We start from the raw sequence: 19,517 nt of genomic DNA, 5'->3' as shown, positions 1-19,517 counted from the left end.
TAAGATGCTTCGAGACCCATTATAGGGCGGATATAAGACCTGAGTACATGTTGATTATTAAATAATAATAATAATAATATTAATTATTATTATTATGGTAATTAGAGGGGGAAAAGTACGATGGGTTTATTTGGGAGCCGATATCTTGGGAAGTTGAGCTCAAAAATAGATCGATTGGCGGGTTGGGAAATCGAGAAAAGTTTGGAGAAGGTATTGGGAGGGGTGAGAAACTTAAATTTTGATTTTGTTGGAGGGTATGAATTTTTGAAAATGAAAAGAAAAGTTTGAGGAGTTTTGGATTTTTGGGTGTGGAAGTTCGGAGGTCGATAGCTGGGAAAATATTGACGGGGCATCGATTGGGTTTAGATGAAATTTGTAGAGGAAACGATGATCTTCAAAATGAGACCTTGGACGGAGCTTAATAATGATAACTTTGGAAGTTATGGCTTCTTGAAGTTTAAAAAAGAATTCAAAATGAAAAGTTTGGATTTTTAGTAAGGCGAGCGTTGAAAATTCGATTTCTCGAAATCTATTGATCGGAAGTTTAATTTGTAAAAGTGAAAATTGTAGTGTGAAATGTCAGCTTTCAAACGAGCCCAATCCGGGGTCTTAATCTTTATAAGTTCAAAAGTTATGAATTTTTGAAAAAATTATTCGGATTCTTTTTGGAAAAAAATTAGAATTTTTAGTCCTTAGAAAATGTATCTATTTATATTAACCGATATCTCAGAAGCTATTGATCCTAGATCAAAATTTTTTTAACAAAAATTGTAGCCGGAAGTCCAACCTTTCAAGCGAGACCTTAACCGAACCTTAATTTTCATAACTTCGAAAGTTATGAATTTTTTAAGTTTTATAAAAAAAACCGCTAAATTTAAATTTGAATTTTCAGAAAAAAACGCGTGGTTTAAAAATTCGTCTACATCTCGAAATCTATTGACTTCAGATAAAAATCTTTCGAACAAAAATTGTAGCCAAAAGTCCAATCTTTTAAACGAGACCTAAAACGAGTCTTAATTTTTATAACTTCAAAAGTTATTAATTTCCAAAGTTTAAAAAAGAAAAGTTAATTAAAAATTTGAATTTTTAGTAAAAAGCGCGCGGTTTAAAAATTCGATATCTTGGAAACTATGAACCCCAGACCAAAATCTTTCAGACAAAAGTTGTAGCCAAAAGTCTAACCTTTGAAACGCGACCAATCCCGTCTCTTAATTATAATTCCAAAAAAACTTACAAATTTTCAAAGTTTCAAAAAAAGTTTGTCAATAGAAACTTCCCCTTTTTTATTCCAAAGTTCGATATCTCGAAACTTATTGGTCAAAACTCAATCACTGACCAGTGAAAATTGTAGCCCAACGTCTTAGCTTTAAAATGCATCTACTTCCGTTCCTTGATATCTTATAGTTCCGCAGTAAATTTCAAAAGTTAAACTCATAAAAATGCAGCTCATAGATCAATGGGTAGTAATTATCGTAACTTGATTATTCCTTTCTTGATCCTTAAAATTTAATTCCTTGATCCCCATGCCACCCGATAAAAAGTCTGTACTTGCTACAAGTAACCCATTACCTCCATTGAGACTCGGAAGCGCCTTTGCGCGTAAGGTTGTTACCTTTCTTTAAGTATTCTGCAGCAGCGGCATCCCCGACTAGTTGAACCCATCCCCTCTTTCGTTAATTTCCACCCTTTAGCTTCCAACTGCACCCCCAGTAACCTTCAACACGCCCTCCACACATTGCAGAACCCTAGCCTCATGAAATTGCGACATTCCGCGCGAAAACGCCGAAACTATTTGACTCTGTAATTTGTGATTGTAGTTTATTGCGCGGATGGACCTGATGCACGCGTTAACTCCTCTCTCCACCCACTAAACCCCCTCTTCTCAACCCTCTTTTAGTTATCTGTCTCTCTCTATTTCTATTTGTCGTAATTCTACTCGCTCTAATTTCAAACTCTTGCATCTGAATATGCCCAAGTTAAATTTCATAGTAAAGAGATTTAAATTCCCCAGCTACTAGTTTAATGTTTATTTCATTTACTCGATTATATATATATAGATTATACGACCTTATTTAATCACCAGAGTAATTAATTATTCATTTATTTTTCATTTTTTATTTGCTTATTTACTTTTTTCATTTATTACTTCATGGGTTACTGAGATGAGGAAATTGGACAGAGTTGAGAGGAAAAAGATGACTTTGAGCTGTAATTTTCATTTTATAGTCGGGGAGATTCGACTAATAGTTTTCGAGGTATCGAATTTTGAAATAAGTTTTTTAGTACAGGTTTTTTTTTTTTTAAAGTTAAAAAACTCACAACTTTTTAAGTTATAAAAATTAAGACTCGCTCTAGGTCCCGTTTGAAAGATTGGACTTTTAGCTACACTTTTTGTTTTAAAAGTTTTTTTCTAGGGTCAATAGATTCCGAGATATTGAATTTTTAAACCGCGCGCTTTTTACTAGAAATTCAAATTTAAATTTCGCGGTTTGTTTATAAAATTAAAAAAATGCATAACTTTTAAAGTTATAAAAATTAAGACTTGTTCCAGGTCTCGATTGAAAGATTGGATTATTGGCTACAATTTTTGTTTGAAAATTATTTTTCTATGGTCAATAGATTCCGAGATATCGAATTTTTAAACCATGCGTTTTTTACTGAAAATTCAAATTTAAATTTCGCGGTTTTTTTTATGAAACTGAAAAATTCATAACTTGTGAAGTTATAAAAATTAAGACTTGTTCTTAGTCTCGTTTAAAAGATTGGACTATTGACTACAATTTTTGTTTTTAAAGTTTTTTTCTAGGGTCAATAGTTTCGGAGATATCGAATTTTTGACTGCGCGCTCTTTACTGAAAATTCAAATTTAAATTTCGCGGTTTTTTTTATAAAACTTTAAGAATCCATAACTTTTAAACTTTTCAATATTAAGAGCTATTTAAGGTCTCATTCAAAAGATTAGTCTTCCGGCTACAATTTTCATCTGAAAGATTTTGATCTAGGACCAATAGAAACTGTGATATTTAATTTTTAAAGCGCGCGCTTTTTATTGAAAATTCAAATCTTTTTAATCACAATTTTTTTTCAAGCTTCAAAAAATCATAACTTTTAAAGTGATAGAAATTAAGGGCCGTTTTAAATCTCATTTAAAAATCCAGACTTCCAACTACAATTTTCGTTCTTAAGTGTTCAACTTTCGATCCCAAATTTCCGACATATCGACACCTGGATCCATGAACTCTTTGTAAGAACAATAAATTCGTGTAAAGAAAAAAAAAATTCACCTTGAAATCGACTCAGTCAAGTGAGGAGTGAAAAAAATATATAAGAGGGAGCCTAGGAGTCAAAGTGAAAGTATATAACCCGTAACTAATTGCAATAGTCGATTAAAACCCACCAGCCGAAACTAAGTGTATTAATTATCGATATAAAATAACTCAAAATCACCTGTATCGCTAATTATTTTTATACCTACCGGATGTCTATTTAATACTTAACCATTCCACAGACCCATTTTTTTACAATAATTAATTTATTACGTCAAATAACCGCCAATTAGCCGTGACCTTTAACCAAAATCCTCTCTCTTATTTCGATCTTCGGTACAAAAAAATTCATTGCCGCCAAAATAATTTTTTTTTCAAAATTTTGAGTCTTGACTTCTTCAAATGAGACATCAACGTTTCCAAAACACACCCATGATGACCTTCTAGCTTGGTCACTATCCGAGTTACAACCACTCGAATTCAAAACCATGAATTTGAATATGGAACGCGATATCTCGGGTTCTAATTGTCGTAAAAAATTTTTTAAGGGCTCAAAATTCTTGGGACAGTTTCTAGGATCGAGGCAGAGTGCCAGAATAACTTTAAAAAAATTTTCTGGGGCCTGAGGAATTTTTTAAGATGAGAAAATCAATACGCGGTTTTTCGCGGATTCGTTTCGCGGCCTCTAAAAGTCTGGGGACGGAAAGAAAAATTTTTTTATGGGTGGGGAAGGGTAGGGGGAAGTTTTGAAAGAATGTCTGAGGCATTTTTTTTAAGAGATAAATTTTTAAAACTTGAAAAAAAAATTGAAAAGTTAAAATCCGCGAGATTTTTTTAATTATAAAGAAAATAAAAAAAGTTTTGGTGATAAATAATTGAAATGGATGTTATTATATATATGAGAAAATGTTTTAAAGTGTCGTAGGTATTAAATAATTGTACTTAATAAATTAAAGCTGTTTTATGTTAAAAGATTCGGTGGCATCTGTTTCTAATTACCGGTTAATGGCCACAGTTTGTTACTTTATTTTGTTTTATTGTCCTTCTGTTACTTAAGATAGAATAATAAGATCTAGTTACAATAAATCTATTTATTCTGCGATTTATTTAGCACCAGCTATTTTTTTTACCTCGAATTTCTGCTAATTTCATTGGTTACAACTTTGAAAATTCATAACTTTTTTGGAAATCATAATTAAGAAACGGGGTTGGGCTCATTTTCAACCTTAAATCTTTGGCTACAATTTTTGTTTAAAACTTTTTGACCTCCGGTCAATAGTTTTCGAGATATCGAATTTTTAAGCCGCTAGTTTTGAACGAAAATTCAAAATTTTCTTTAACAATTTTTTTTTTCAAGTTTTAAAAATTCATAACTTTTTTTAAAATCAAAATTAAGAAACGGGGTTGGGCTCATTTCGAACATGAGACCTATAGCTACAACTTTTGTATAAAACATTTTGATCTAGGCCCAATAGCTTCTGAGATATTGTCTTATATAGATAGAAATATATAAACGAAATTTGAATTCTCGATTTTTTATTTTCAAAGTGTCTTTGAAAATTTATAACTTTTTTCTAAATTAAAATTAAGAAACGGGATCACGCTCATTTTTAAGCTTAGACTTTTGACTACAAATTTTGTTAAAAAGTTTTTGATCTCCGGTCAATAGTTTTCGAGATATCGAATTTTTAAGCCGCTGGTTTTGAACAAAAATTCAAAATTTTCTTTAACAATTTTTTTTTTCAAGTTTTAAGAATTCATAACTTTTTTTAAAATCAAAATTAAGAAACGGAGTTGGGCTCATTTTGAAGATGAGACTTGTAACTACAATTTTTGTAAAAAACATTTTGATCTAGGACCAATAGTTTCTTAGATATCGGCTTATATCGACCGAAACATTTCGATGAATTTCGAAATTTGGATTTCTAATTTTTCCAGCGACTTTAAAAATCCATAACTTCTTAAAAAATGAAAATTAAGGGTCGGTCTTGGTCTCATTTTAAAGACAATACTTTTAGCTACAACTTTCATTTCAATATAAATCCACTTCCGGTGATTATTTTTCTAGATATTAAATTCCAAAGCCCGTTAATGCAAAAAATAATAAAATCCCACCCCCGTTTGATACTTTGTTAATATAAAATATGACCTTTTAACACTTGTCGTCCCTGAAAATGTACTAATACACTTTTGGTGTATCTTAGGGGGCGTTGGGGTATAATAGTGAAGACAGGGTGTGTTTAAAAGGGGTAAGCCGATGGATACAGGGACATAAACATAAATTATCAGCTGGTAATTACCATAATACTTAGTCGGTACTTTTCCTCTAGCTGTTGGTTCTGAGGATACGATGTAAGAGGGTTTTCTGATGTAAGGGGGGTCCACCACGTGCAATGAAGGTCGCGAAACACAATGGAATACTACCCACTTTATAATTGTTATATACATTCCATTAGCGTAATTGCTGAATTAAGACTAAAACTCAGACCAACACTTTTACCTTAAAACTCTGTCCGACCACCTCCACAATAATAATTAACATTATTTTACTTCCTCAAGACTACTACTATACGCCGAATATTTATTTCGAATGTAGAGTTACTGCCTAGTCAATATGGCGCGAAAAGTCCGCGGTTCGAATCCGGTCCTGGGTATTTTTTTATGTTTTCAGTTTCAAAAATCGATATCTCGTAAGCTATTGATCTTGGACTTAAATGTTTGATACAATAATTGTAGCTACGAGTCCTATTTTTGAAATGACACCAACCCCGTTTTGAAATTTTAATTTGAAAAAAAGTTATGAATTTCTAAAGACAATTGGGAAATCAAAAGTCGAGAATTCAAATTTCGGTCAAATATTTCTGTGCATATGAGCTGATATCTAAGAAACTATTGGTCCTAGATCCAAAAGTTTCCTACAAAAATTGTAGCTACAAGTATCTTCTTTGAAATGAGTCGAATGCCGTTTCTTAATTTTAATTTGAAAAAAAGTTATGAATTTTAAACCTTGAAAAAAATTGTTAAAAAAAAAAATTTGAATTTTTGTTCAAAACCAGCGGCTTAAAAATTCGATATTTCGAAAACTATTGACCAGAGATCAAAAATTTCTGAACAAAAATTGTAGCTAAAGGTCTAATCTTCAAAATGAGCCGAACCCCGTTTCTTAATTTTAATTTGGAAAAAAGTTATGAATTTTTAAAGTCATTCTGAAAATTGAAAACCAAAAATTCAAATTTGGTTCGTATATTTCTATCTATATAAGACAATATCTCAAAAGCTATCAGTCCTAAATCAAAATGTTTCTTACAAAAATTGTAGCTACGACTCTCTTCTTCAAAATGCGCCCAACCCCGCCCCATAATTTTAATTTCCAAAAAAGTTATGAATTTTTTAAACTAGAAAAAAAATTATCAATCAAAAATTCGAACTTTTATTTGAAACGATTGACTTCAAAATTCGATATCTCGAAAACTATTGACTTGACTTCAAAAATTTCTATACAAAAATTGTAGTTAAAGCTCCAATCTTCAAAACCCCCTTGATCCCGTCCCTTAATTTCCATATCCAAAGAAGTTAGAAATTTTCAAAGTTCAAAAATCAAAACTAAAAATTTCAAATTTCTCTTAAATCCCCCCTACCTTCACAAGCCGATATCTCGAGAACTATCTACCAAAATCCCACCACATACCAACAAAAATTGTAGCCCGAAGTCTCAACTTCAACTTACGACCCATATCGCCCCTTAATTCTAATAACTTTAATACTTATAATTTTTTAAAGTTTCCAGTTTATTTTTCAACCCCAACCCCAACAAATATTTTATTTCCGACATTTTAATTTACACGATACATTAGCATAAAAATTTTCAATCAGTTAAATGCTTGATATTTATATATTTCCGTATCCGTAAACAAAATAAATAAAATTACCGCGAGCGGGAGTGCGAGTTTAGATGACTCGTAAGTAAGTAAGGGGTAATATTAAATAAAAAAAAAAAAATAATAAAAAAAATGAAATAGTAAAAGAGGTTAAAATAGTAGTAGAAAGTGGTAGTTAAAAGTTACAAGACGATTCGTTGAGTAATCCCAGAGCGTTTGTTGAGTCTTGGAAATGGGAATCGTGAACGGTGTGATAATTGTCGTGCAGTTGTCGTAATGACAATTTTCATCCTCCCGTCATCCTTACTCTCGACTATGACGATTTAGACATGACTAAGATGGAGACGAGGATTCAGATCAAGATGCAGACGATTCTTGAACCCGCGGGGCAAAGGGGAGGGGATGAAAATCGAGGTGCCGGGGGTGGGGTTCAGAGGGTGGGGAAAACGTTTAAAGGTGACGGTAATTACCCTATTGCATCTGCAGTGTCATTGGGGATCTACGTTGCAAGTTATAACAATCCAATAAATTTTATCTTTTTTTTTTTTTTTTTTTTTAATTTGGAATTAAATTTCTTTTTTTACTTTTTGGGAAATTTTGGTAAAGGGAGACTGTGGAAAAAAATTTTATGTTTTAGATAATGAAATTTCGATCACGAGATTTTGGAATATCAAATTTAAAAACGCGCGCTTTTTGTCCGAAATTCAAATTTTTTGTTAATTTTTCATTTTTAAACTTTGAAAATTCATAACTTTTTAAGTTATGAAAATTATGACTCGTTTGAGGTCACGTTCGAAAGATTGATCTTTTGGCTGCAATTTTTATTCGAAAGATTTTTATCTAGGGTCAATAGTTTCCGTAATATCGAATTTTCAAACCGCGCGTTTTTTACTGAAAATTCAAATTTAAATTTCGCGGTTTATTTTTTGAACTTTGAAAATTCGTAATTTTTTTTGTAATTATAATTAAGGGACGGCATTGGTTGCGTTTCAAAGGTTGGATTTTCGGCTACAAATTTTGTCTGGAAGATTTTGGTCTAGGATTCATAGTTTCCGAGATATCGAATTTTTAAAGCGCGCGCTTTTTACTGAAAATTCAAATTTTTTAATTATTGTCTTTTAAACTTTGAAAACTCATAACTTTTGAAATTATGAAAATTAAGACTCGTTTTAGGTCACGTTTGAAAGATTGGGCTTTTAGCTACAATTTTTATTTGAAAGATTTTTATCTAGTGTCAATAGATTCTCAGACATTAAAATTTTAAACCACACGCTTTTTACTGAAAATTTAAATTTAAATTTCGCGGTTTTTTTTACAAACTTTAAAAATTCATAACTTCTAAACTTTTCAATATTAAGAGCCGTTTAAGGTTTCATTCAAAAGATTATACTTTCAGCGACATTTTTCATATGTCCACTATCAACTTTCGACCACTTATTTCCTCACAATTTCGAATTTACCGCCTTCATTATCAAAAACTCAAAAAAAATTTCCCCCACAATCATTTCTATCTTTAAACTCTCATTACTCCCAAACTATTCATCTGAGCTGAAAACTTCTTAGGAACTTTTTTACAGAAAATTTAATTTCCTACAACTTTTACACTATACACTTTTCTCATATTTCTCATACTTAACCCGGAATTTGAATTCCAAGTTCTCTAATCGAATCCTCAATCATTTTAATTCCCTCTTTCCCATTTCTGGGCCATATTCACCAAAATATCCAAGACTCTCCAATCAAATACGTGTTCATTTTGAAGAGCATCAAATTTCCTACAACTTTTGTCCCAAACTTTTTTCCACCACTCATTTAGTTTTCCCATTACAGTCAAAAGAATCCCAAAAAGTTGGCGCGAAAAAAAAATAAGCAGAAAATGTTTTTAAAAAAAATTAGTAATTGCAAAGACACATGTACTTATCATCAGCTTCCTCTTCCTCATCTTTATCCTCATCCTCACATTGTCGTCGGTACTAGAGAAAAGCTTTTCCATAAGCTTAATCCCCTTCTCAGCAATTCTTTTATACAAAAGCTTTGGTCTCACCAAGAAACGTCGCTATTTTTTTATTTTGTCACAACGGTATTTCAACATTTTCAGAGTTGAGATGTAAAGATCTGGTGAATTAGATGCATGCAACTCTACATAGTTGACAATTTCTGTAAAAAGAATTTTTTTTTATTTTTTTGTTAAGAAGCTTTCCGCAGCGTTGCCGCTAAAGCACTTGCCTAGACTGGAGTCTAAAGTCTAGTGTCCTAGTCTGTAGTGTCTAGTATGAAAGGAAGAAAATAGTGTGACAGAAAATTAGCATCAATAAATTTAAAGATTCCAAGTCTTGACAATTTTTTATATTTATTTTGATGGGTTTTAAGCATTTTCTTTAAAATACATCAGACAAAATGACAGGATTTATTGTTATGGTATTCGCAGATTATTTTTTATTTATTGTATGCAGAAAAAAATTTAGCGCAGTCGGAAAAAAATTATTCAACTTTTTTTTTTTTTTTTTACTTAATTGGAAGTTGGCTCAATTTAAGTGATTGATTTAGTTTATTAATGCAATGAGGATTTTTTTTTTGGAGGCGGAATTAATTTTCAAGAATTTAATGAATAGAAAAAATTAATTAATTTAAATAATTATTGAAATTTGCAGGGTGGAAATGTTGATATTTGATTAATTTTTTTGTTTACGGGCTGTAACTTTTTGAATATCAGAGATACGGGCTCGCGGGTAAGGACCTTTTTGGTAGGAAATTTAATTGTTGATAAAAAAGGTCCTGTACCGCGAATTGATAAATTTGATATTTTAGGAGTTATGGGAGTTGGAAGGTAAAAAGTCAAAAAAATGAATTTTGTAATTTTAAATAAAAGGCGGGAACTTTTTAAATATTAGACTTAGGGTCTAGACTTTCCGGACCTTTTTTGTAAGAAATTTAATTGTCGACAAAAAAGGTCCTTTTCCATAAATGAATAAATTTGATATTTTGAGAGTTATAGGGATCGGAATGTAAAAAGTCAAAAAAAAATATTTTGTATTTTTTTGAAATTTGAAATAAAAGGCGGGAACTTTTTGAATATTAGACTTACGGACTAGACTCTCAGGACCTTTTTTGTAGGAAATTAAATATTCTATAATCCAGTAATTTTAAAAAATTTTCAAAATTATTTTTTGGCGGTTTTATTTAAAATTCAAATTTCCGGTTAAAAAAAAAATCGACAGAACTTTGAAATTTCAATTTAAGAGATTGACTAAAAAATTCGATATCTCAAAAACTAATGGTCGGAACCCAATCACCCAAAAAGAAAATTTGTAGCCGAAGGTCAGAACTTCAATTGAAAAAAAAATTTAGCCCTTAATTTTGAATAGTTAAAAACTTACGACTTTTAAAAAAAAATAAGTTGAAAAATTTTGAATTATTTTGGATAATAGCCGGAGATTAATTAGTACGTGATAGTAAAGGGACAAGTATTGTCAGCGTTAAATTAACAGGTGCCTTGTAAACTCGATAATCGTTTGAGGCGTTAACATACATAACAACCAAGTACCAAGTCTCGTTACTTATAGATGGATAGTACAATATAAGAGGGAGGAAAGTGGTTGGGAGATGAGATGCTTTTGGATAAACTTTGAGTAAATGCTTGTGCTTGTACGGTTCCTTAACCACCCATTAATCAATATATTACCTAGTCATTAAACCTCCTTTGTTTATCGGTGACTAAACACCGTTAATTGATTTTCACGCTTAATTTAAACTTGTCAGAACCTTAAGATTATTTAATAGTAGATTAATTATTTATTGATTTTTTCATTTTAAATTTGTAACTTTTGAACTTATTGATATTAAGGCCCGTTTGAGGTCTTGTTTTGAAGGTGAGGCCTTTGGCTACAACTTTTGTTCATGGGTGATTGACTTCCGATCAATAGATTTCGAGATATCAAATTTTGTAGCCACTGGTTTTTAATGGAAATTCAAATTTTTTGTTTATAGAATTTTTAAAAAATTCATAACTTTTGAAAAAATTATAATTAAGGAACGGGGTTGGACTCGTTTTGAAGAAGGGACTTTGGGCTACAATTTTTGTACAGAATATTTTGATCTAGGATCAATAGCTTCCGAGATATCGATCTTTATAGATAAGGCTAAATTACAATAAAATTCAAAATTTCTAGAAAGAATTTTTTGATAAAAATTTCTCTGTAATTTCGAGTAATCCTGGGCCTTTGCAAAAAATTGGTATTTTTTGTTTTAAATTGAAATTTTTTGTTTAAATATTAACATTGCTAGACTATATTTTACTCCATTATTGAGTAATTTTTTAAAAGACTTATATTTAATCGATTATTGTGAATATCTCATCTTAATCTATTAATTTTTACTCCATGCGATTAATTTTTGCTCTCCAATATTCCATTCTTTTAAACCCATTAATTTTTCCATGAAAAACTGTTTCTAACTCGAATAAATTTTCTAATCTATAGAAGTAATTTTTACTCTAAACCGCAGAGTAATATTTCAGTAGTCTCCGTTAATCTTCGGTCAATATCGGCTTCGATCAAATGCCTTTTATTTTGCTCGCGACAACTGACATGTTACGCACACAAACGTAGGCTTGGAAAAAAAGATGATCTCTGTATCTCTCTTTAACTTAATATTTATTTTAAAATTAAAAAAAAAATTTGTATCTTTTCTTTTGAACACAATACGAGTCATTTTTTTTTCTTTTTCAAAATATGTATATTAATTCATATTCTCAGGCAATTAGATGGTTTTTTAATTTTTCATAAAAATTTCAGCCTATTCATTGTAATTTTTATTGTAATTAAATATAAATTTTATAAATTGAATCATCAACTTTTTATGATAACCGACGAGTAAAAATTGAACTAGAGAGAATTTATTTAGACAGCCGCTAGGTGTAATTTTTACTCGTAAGTATGATTGATTTTTACTCATTGAAAGAGTACCCGCAAAGAAAAATTATATATTGTTAAAAGTATATAAAAAAATATATGGTGAATATGTGATAAATATATAGCGCAAAAATATCTATATTGAAAAATATATGTTTTTTACATACATTGAATGATAAATTTATAATAATATATTTACGCATATATAATGTTTTGTATTTTTCTATATCTATTATCTCATATAATGCTCAATATATTCTTGCCATATATGGATAGTATATATATAATTTATAAGTATAATATAATAAACTTGATATATACTTCCATATATTTTGACCCATTTAATTAGTGGTATATGGTCTCTATATAATTGATTATATATGAAAGAATTTATATGTTTAAATATATGGTTCGCAGTATATTAGAATTATATTTTTCCAATATATTAAAACTTATATTTTTCGCAATATATTGAAAATTTTATTTTTTCAATATATTTTTTCAATTTCTACACAATTCCACAAAAAAAAGTCAAGTTTATTATTTTTTTCTCTTTTCATTGATCTTGCATTTACTGAATAATTAACGCAATAACTTAAGAAAAGTAAAAAAAGTGTCATATATTTTACAATATACTGGAAACCATATATTTTGCAATATACTGGAAAACATATATAAAAAATACAAAAAATACTATATATTAATTAATATACTACTTTCAATATAATATATCAATATAAAAAAAGATACATTAAAATATATATGTAAAACATACATAAAAAAGTTATATATTGATAAATATATTAGTAATATATTCTAACAATATATTTTTATTCAATATATTATCATATATTAACACGGCAAAAATATTAATATTATTTTATATATCGTACAATATATCACATTATAATATTCAGATATTTTATCATATATGTTTTCACATATAAAGCTTTTTCATGTGGGAGTCGAACCTCCTGAAATGAAATTTCCAACGCCACATTGTAAAAATTACGATTTTGAAAGTCTAGTCCACCACTACAATAATTAATAGGACAAATTACGATATTATTATCGTAAATTTTGCTAGAATTTTGTTTCTGTGTATTAACTGGTAAATATTACTATAGCATTGTAATTTTTACTATACTTTTTTTTCGATGTAATTAAAAAATATGTGAATAATAGGCGAATTCAAACTTCAGGCATAATAAATAAGAGCAAGCGGTTATGGCAGTAGAATTATCAGTGGAGAATGCGGATAATAATATATACATATATATAAATATATAAGCGAGTGTCTGGCAACGGCATTAAATGCAAATGAAATATTGCTAAATTCAGAGCAATTATGTGTATTATTAAATAATTTAATAAATGCCTGAATTATTATTTCGTCGTATTTAATTATGCGAAAAAAAAAAAGAAAAAAATATATAAACGTTTATATTAATATTTTTATTTAATGCGGTTAGATTAGTGAGGTAATGACAGCCGAGAATGGCAATAATAAAATATGGGGTAAGAGAGTTTTTAAAAATTGAGAAAAGAGATGAGATGAGAAGAGAATAAAAATTGACATTTTTATCATCCGTTTAAATCTTTGTCTATAGATAAAGACAGGGAATATGCACTTATGTATTAAGATTACTCCACGTGCAAATGCGGTTCTTAATTGTGCAATTTTAAGAGCTATTTATAATTTGTAACTGCTATTACGAAGAAATAAATTACGGAATTTATTATTCACGTTCTTTGTTTTAGTTTTTAGTAAAAAATTTTTTTAATTCTTTTTTTTTAAGTAATTATTGAAAGTCGATTATAGAAAAATGTAAATCGTTGCTGGAAGTCGTATCTTTAAAATGAGACTTATAAGAAGACGATTTTGAGGTTATAAATCTTTTAAATTCAAAAATTGGGCGGGAAAAAATTTTGATTTTTTTTCCTGAACATTGTAGTTGAGTTTGGTAATGTATATTAGGGAATCTATTAACGTTAGATCAAAATGATTTAGATGAATTTTGTAGGTGAAAGACTACTCTTTAAAATGAGACCAATTCCGTTTCTTAATTTTGAATTTTTAAAAAGTTATGGATTTTTAAAATTTCAAAAGTTATAATAATGACCAAAAATTTGGAGTTAGACATCTATATAACCCCGTAACTTGCCTTTAAATTTACAAAAACGGGTCAACTTATAGGTTAAACTAAAGTTTAAAATATCAGCGTTTGATCCCTCCTAGTCCCAGTTCTTCATCCCAATTTCCCTAGAAGTTAAGAATTTTAAAAACTTCCCAAAACTCAAAAATTCAAAATTTCTTCATATATATACTTCTATATATCCCCATAAGTTCCCTTTAAATTATGAAAATCCCATCAACATACAGGTCAAATTAAAGCCTGAAATCCCAGCTTTCGAGCCCTTCCGACCCCATTTCTTAATCTCAATTTCCCTAGAAGTTATGAATTTTTAAAACTTCCCAAAACTCAAAAATTCACAATTTCTTTATATATATTAGGGTGTTTCGAAAAAACAAACAATTTTTTTTTATGGTGTACAAAAATTGAAAGTATAACTAAAAATAAAAATTTTGGAACCAATTTGGGCTCCTAATAATGATATTAAGGTTTGCCTCAATTCATTTTTCTATTTTCTGTTGAAATAACACAAGAAAAAATTTTTTTTTTCAATTTTCTAGTTCCCTAACTAATTAACGAATTTCTATGCAAAATCCATTATTCTTAGGAAATTGAACGCTCTACAAAAAAAGTCTCTTATCATTTTTTGATAAAATCCACTGTTCAAAAGTTATTTAAGCTTCAAGTCAAATTTATAGTAAATTTTGAGATTTTTTCACTTTTTCGGCGAAACTATCAGTCTTAACAAAAAACGTCAATAGAACTTTCGGTAGATAATTTTATTCCTTACAAATTATTACCAACAAAATTTTTCGAAATTCTGCATTGTTCACAAGTTATTTTCATTTAAATGTCAATCTCTTAAAATCAATCAGAAATCCATTTTTTTTAAGAGCTTGATATTAAAATGCAAATAACTTGTGAACAATGCAGAATTTCGAAAAATTTTGTTGAAAATAATTGGTAAGAAATAAGCTTATCTACCGAAAGTTCTATTGATGTTTTTTGTTAAGACTGATAGTTTCCCCGAAAAAGTGAAAAAATCTCAAAATTTACTATAAATTTGACTTGAAGCTTAAATAACTTTTGAACAGTGGATTTTATCAAAAAATGATAAGAGACTTTTTTTGTAGAGCGTTCAATTTCCTACAAAAAAAATGCATTGTGCATATAAATTCGTTGATTAGTTTGGGAGCTAGAAAATTCTAAAAAAAAAAAATTGTTTTTTCCCATGTTATTTAAACGGAAAATAGAAAAATGGATTGAGGCAAACCTTAATATCATTATTCGGAGCCCAAATTGGTGCCAAAATTTTTATTTTTAGTTATACTTTCAATTTTTGTACACCATAAAAAAAAAAATTGTTTTTTTTTTTTTTTTTTTTTTTTTTTTTTTTTGAAACACCCTAATATAAATACTTCTATATATTCCCATAAATCCCCTTTAAATCCTAAAAATTCCATCAACTTACAGGTCAAATTAAAGCTTGAAATCTCAGCTTTCGATCCCTTGCAGTCTGATTTTTTAATCTCAATTTCCCCAGAAGTTAAAAACATTAAAAGCTCACAATAATAATGAAAATCAAACAAACTTTTAAAAAATAATTTCAAATATTAGTCCGGCAGAGGTCAACGATGTCTAACAATTAGCAATTCCTTAACAATTACCTTCTTCAGTGCCTTTCGTAAAGAGCATATATTTGCAATGAAAACAATCCGAGTCCAAGTCTGGTCTTTGTAGAAGATAAAAATTTTGTCGGTCCAAACAAAAGGAGTTTAATTTTTTTTTTGATCCCTAATTGCGCGGCAATAGCCCAGTAAATACGTAATTTGTTAGTTGTTTCCGGTACAATAATATAGCCTAGGCCAGAGGCTAATGAAGAACAAACTCAAGCTCTGGGGGCTGATTAAAACTGGCCTGAGATTTTTTTAGCTTCTTAAGATCCAGACTCTAGACTTTAACTTTAGATTTTTTTTTTTTTTATTTACCACTGGGTTCTGGATTGTAATTTTTCTTGTTGAGGTGTCACATGTAGAGTACTAGGTGCTCATTGTTAACAAGCTTTCGTGTATTGTCTAGTTATTGTTGGTTTCATGCTTAAAAGGAATCAAAAAATGGGACAAGTATTTTTTAGAATGAATCTGATGACTAACCTGGGGCAAAATACAAGGGTTGTTGTATATATATATATATATATGTATATGAGGTGACTTGATGATTGTTAAGAGTGACTCGTGTGAGTTTCAGTTTAAGGGGCGGGCGATAGACTAATGAGACTTTCATTTGTTTTTTTTTTTTTTAAATTTATTTTTATCTATTTTATATATGAGGCGATATCTTGGGAACTATTGGGCGGAAGTTGATTATGTGGAAATGAAAATTGTAGCTGAGGGTCTAAGTTGGCGAATGAGACCTCAGACGAAGCTTAATATTGATAAGTGTGGAAGTTATGAATTTTTGAAGATGGAATTGGAAATTTGGAAATTGAATTTTTGGAATATATATGAATGTATATGAGGCGATATCTCGGAAGTTTTTGGTCATATCAAGATTTTTTTCAAATGAAAATTGTAGCTGGGAATCTAAGCTTTCAGATGAGACCTTAGACGAAGCTTAATATTGATAAGTTTGGAAGTTATGAATTTTTGAAGTTTAGAAATTGGGAGACGAAAAATTTAATTTCTTTTCCCAAACATTACTATTGGGTTTTATAATTAATATCAGAGAAACTATTGATGTTGGATCAAAATGTTTTAAATAAAAATTGTAGCTGAAAGTCTAATCTTTAAAATGAGACCAATCCCGTTTCTTAATTTTAAATTTTTAAAAAGATATGAATTTTTAAACTTTCACTTTCAATCCAATTTTAAATTTTAGTAAAATCTATCCCTATCTATATATCTATATCTCGAAAACTAATAACCGGAAGTCAATAAAACAAAAATTAAAACTGTAGCTAAAGGTCTAAGCTGTAGAATAAGACCTTAAAAATTCCTTATTTTCAATTTTTTCAAAAGTTATGAATTAAATTCAATCCAAAAATCAAAAAATCAAATTTCATTCATATATTTCTCTCTATATAAGCCGATATCTCAAAAGCTATCAATCTTAGATCAAAATCTTCCCTATAAAAATTGTAGCTAAAAGTCTAATCTTCAAAATGAGACCAATCCTGTTTCTTAATTTTAATTTCCAAAAAAGTTATGAATTTTTAAAATTAAAAAAAAAATATTTCAACAAAAAAATTTGAATTTTTATCAAAAGAACGCGGCTTCAAAATTCGATATCTCGAAAACCAATCACCGGAAGTCATTCAACCAAAAATAAAAATTGTAGCCAATCATCACACCTACAAAATGAGCCTAGTCCCATTTCTTTTTTTTTTTTTTTTCTCTCTAAATTTTCAATTTTTATTAAAAAAAAAAAAAAAAAAACAAAAACGAAATCGCGTAATTTTGCATAAAAAATTAAAAAGAATTAAAAAAAATAGTCTTTGATCTATACATACAGTAGCAGTAAGTAGACGGTAGCATCGTAGCAAGAAGCAAGTGTGCCAACTATTCTTTGCCATCTCAAGAGTATGCACACTCAGTACTCAGTACTCAGTCCAGTACACACTCGACCAGTCCCTCCTTCAATCCAACGTCCTCTTACTCTTTATTTTATTCTTATTCTTATTATTTTCCTCCATCTTTATCCATCTCCTTCATGTCATTCTTTTGGAATTGTAGATAACATAAGATCCAACTTTTATATTTTTTCTTATCCACTTTCTACTCTTCCTCTTTCTCTTTTTACTTCTCTCCCTCTAATTTAAATTAGACAATTTTTTTATAATTAGTAAATTTTTCTTTTATTTTCTCCTGACCTCTAGTTTTTTTTTCTATACCGGGTAAGTTGGACCCTCTATTAATTTTCCATTCATTTGGAAAACTCTGAGGACTGCAGGGACTGGATTTAAAAATTGCAAAAAAATTTTTTTATTTTGATTATCAATTTTTTTGAAAAAAATATTTTAGAAAATTAATTGAAATTTTTGATGAATTTTAATTATTCTAGACCGTGCTTGGAAAATTTTGAATTGCGCGCGGAATTAAAAAAAAATTATTAAGTTTTTAGGCTAGAAAAATTAATTACAGAAAATTTTTAATAAAATTTTAAAAATTAATGAGAAATTAAAAAAAAAATAAATTAAATTTTTTATTTTATTTTAAAATTAATTTGATTTTTAATTAAATTCTTTTTAAAAATTGATATTTGATTACTCGGTTACTGAGTAATGAATTTAATTAAAGAAAAAAAAAATAATGAATAAAAATAAAGAAACAAAAATTACTTACCTTCGATATTTTTAATTTTTTATCGTTTGCATAAATTAATTATCTCAAATTCATCAAAAAATTGATTAATTAACTGATTCATTATTTTAATTAATGTAATTACTAGTGAAATTCATTAATTTTGTTTGTCTCAGCTGCCAGTTGTGTTCCATAGCCGCCATTATGAATTATTGAACCGCGCCCTCTAGTTATTTAAAATTGCGCGCGAAATTTGAATTTGAAAAAAAAAAAATAAAAATTTTAATAAAATTCTGGCAGAAAAAAAACGTTAATTAGAATTTGAAAAATTAGTTATGGCAAAATTTTATTAGAATTTCCAGTTAAGAGAATTTTAATTTGTTTTTGTCAATTAATAATTAAATAATTGAGTCATTAAATTAGTATTTAAATATTTAAGTAAAGTGAAGTTTTAGTAAAATACGATTTTGAGGTCATATTCAAAAAAGTATCGAAGATAGACCAATGGTGTTAGTGTTCATTTCAAAGAGCGATTAATTTCCTACGACTTTTGTTTAAAACTTTTTGTAATTGCGTTAATTAGTCTCGAGTTATGGGCAATTGAAAATCAAACTTTCGATGGAAAATTTATTTCCTATCTTGCGGAACAGATTTTTTGGAAAATATTGAAAATAACCCTATGGTGTTTATGTTCATTGTAAAGAGCATCAAATTTTCTATAACTTTCATCCCAAACTTTTTGCAATTACTCTCATCAATCTCCAGTTACAAGTTTCTAAAATCCTAATCTTAAATTCGTCTATTTTAAAATTTCCCTCCTTTTCACTTTTGACAAAAACCCAAAATATTCCACACAACCCCATGGTGTTTATACTCATTCCAAAAGGCCCTAAATTTCCTGCAACTTTTACCTGAAAAATTTTTCTCCATCTCAATTTTTTCTTAAATCCCAAAAAACTATTTCAAAAATAACTTTTCCCTCCATTTTCCCCGATGGCTCCTAATGAATAGCAATGACTCCAACACCAAA

At 28.9% G+C, this 19,517-nt stretch overlaps 1 protein-coding gene across 5 annotated transcripts in view; it reads right to left on the bottom strand.

Annotated features, from left to right (window-relative positions):
• LOC103577302 (homeobox protein cut) overlaps positions 1-18,075 on the bottom strand; it is a 126,522-nt gene extending 108,447 nt beyond the window's left edge. For all 5 annotated transcript variants that reach the window (XM_014444687.2, XM_014444690.2, XM_014444689.2 and 2 more), the window contains exon 1: positions 17,698-18,075. The gene's annotated coding sequence lies outside the window, so the exon portion shown is untranslated. The remainder of the gene's footprint in view (positions 1-17,697) is intronic.
• Between the last annotated feature and the right edge of the window lie 1,442 nt (positions 18,076-19,517).

This window comes from Microplitis demolitor, chromosome 10, assembly GCF_026212275.2.
Source record: "Microplitis demolitor isolate Queensland-Clemson2020A chromosome 10, iyMicDemo2.1a, whole genome shotgun sequence".
NCBI lineage: Eukaryota > Metazoa > Arthropoda > Insecta > Hymenoptera > Braconidae > Microplitis > Microplitis demolitor.
This window is presented reverse-complemented; position numbering and strand designations above follow the sequence as displayed.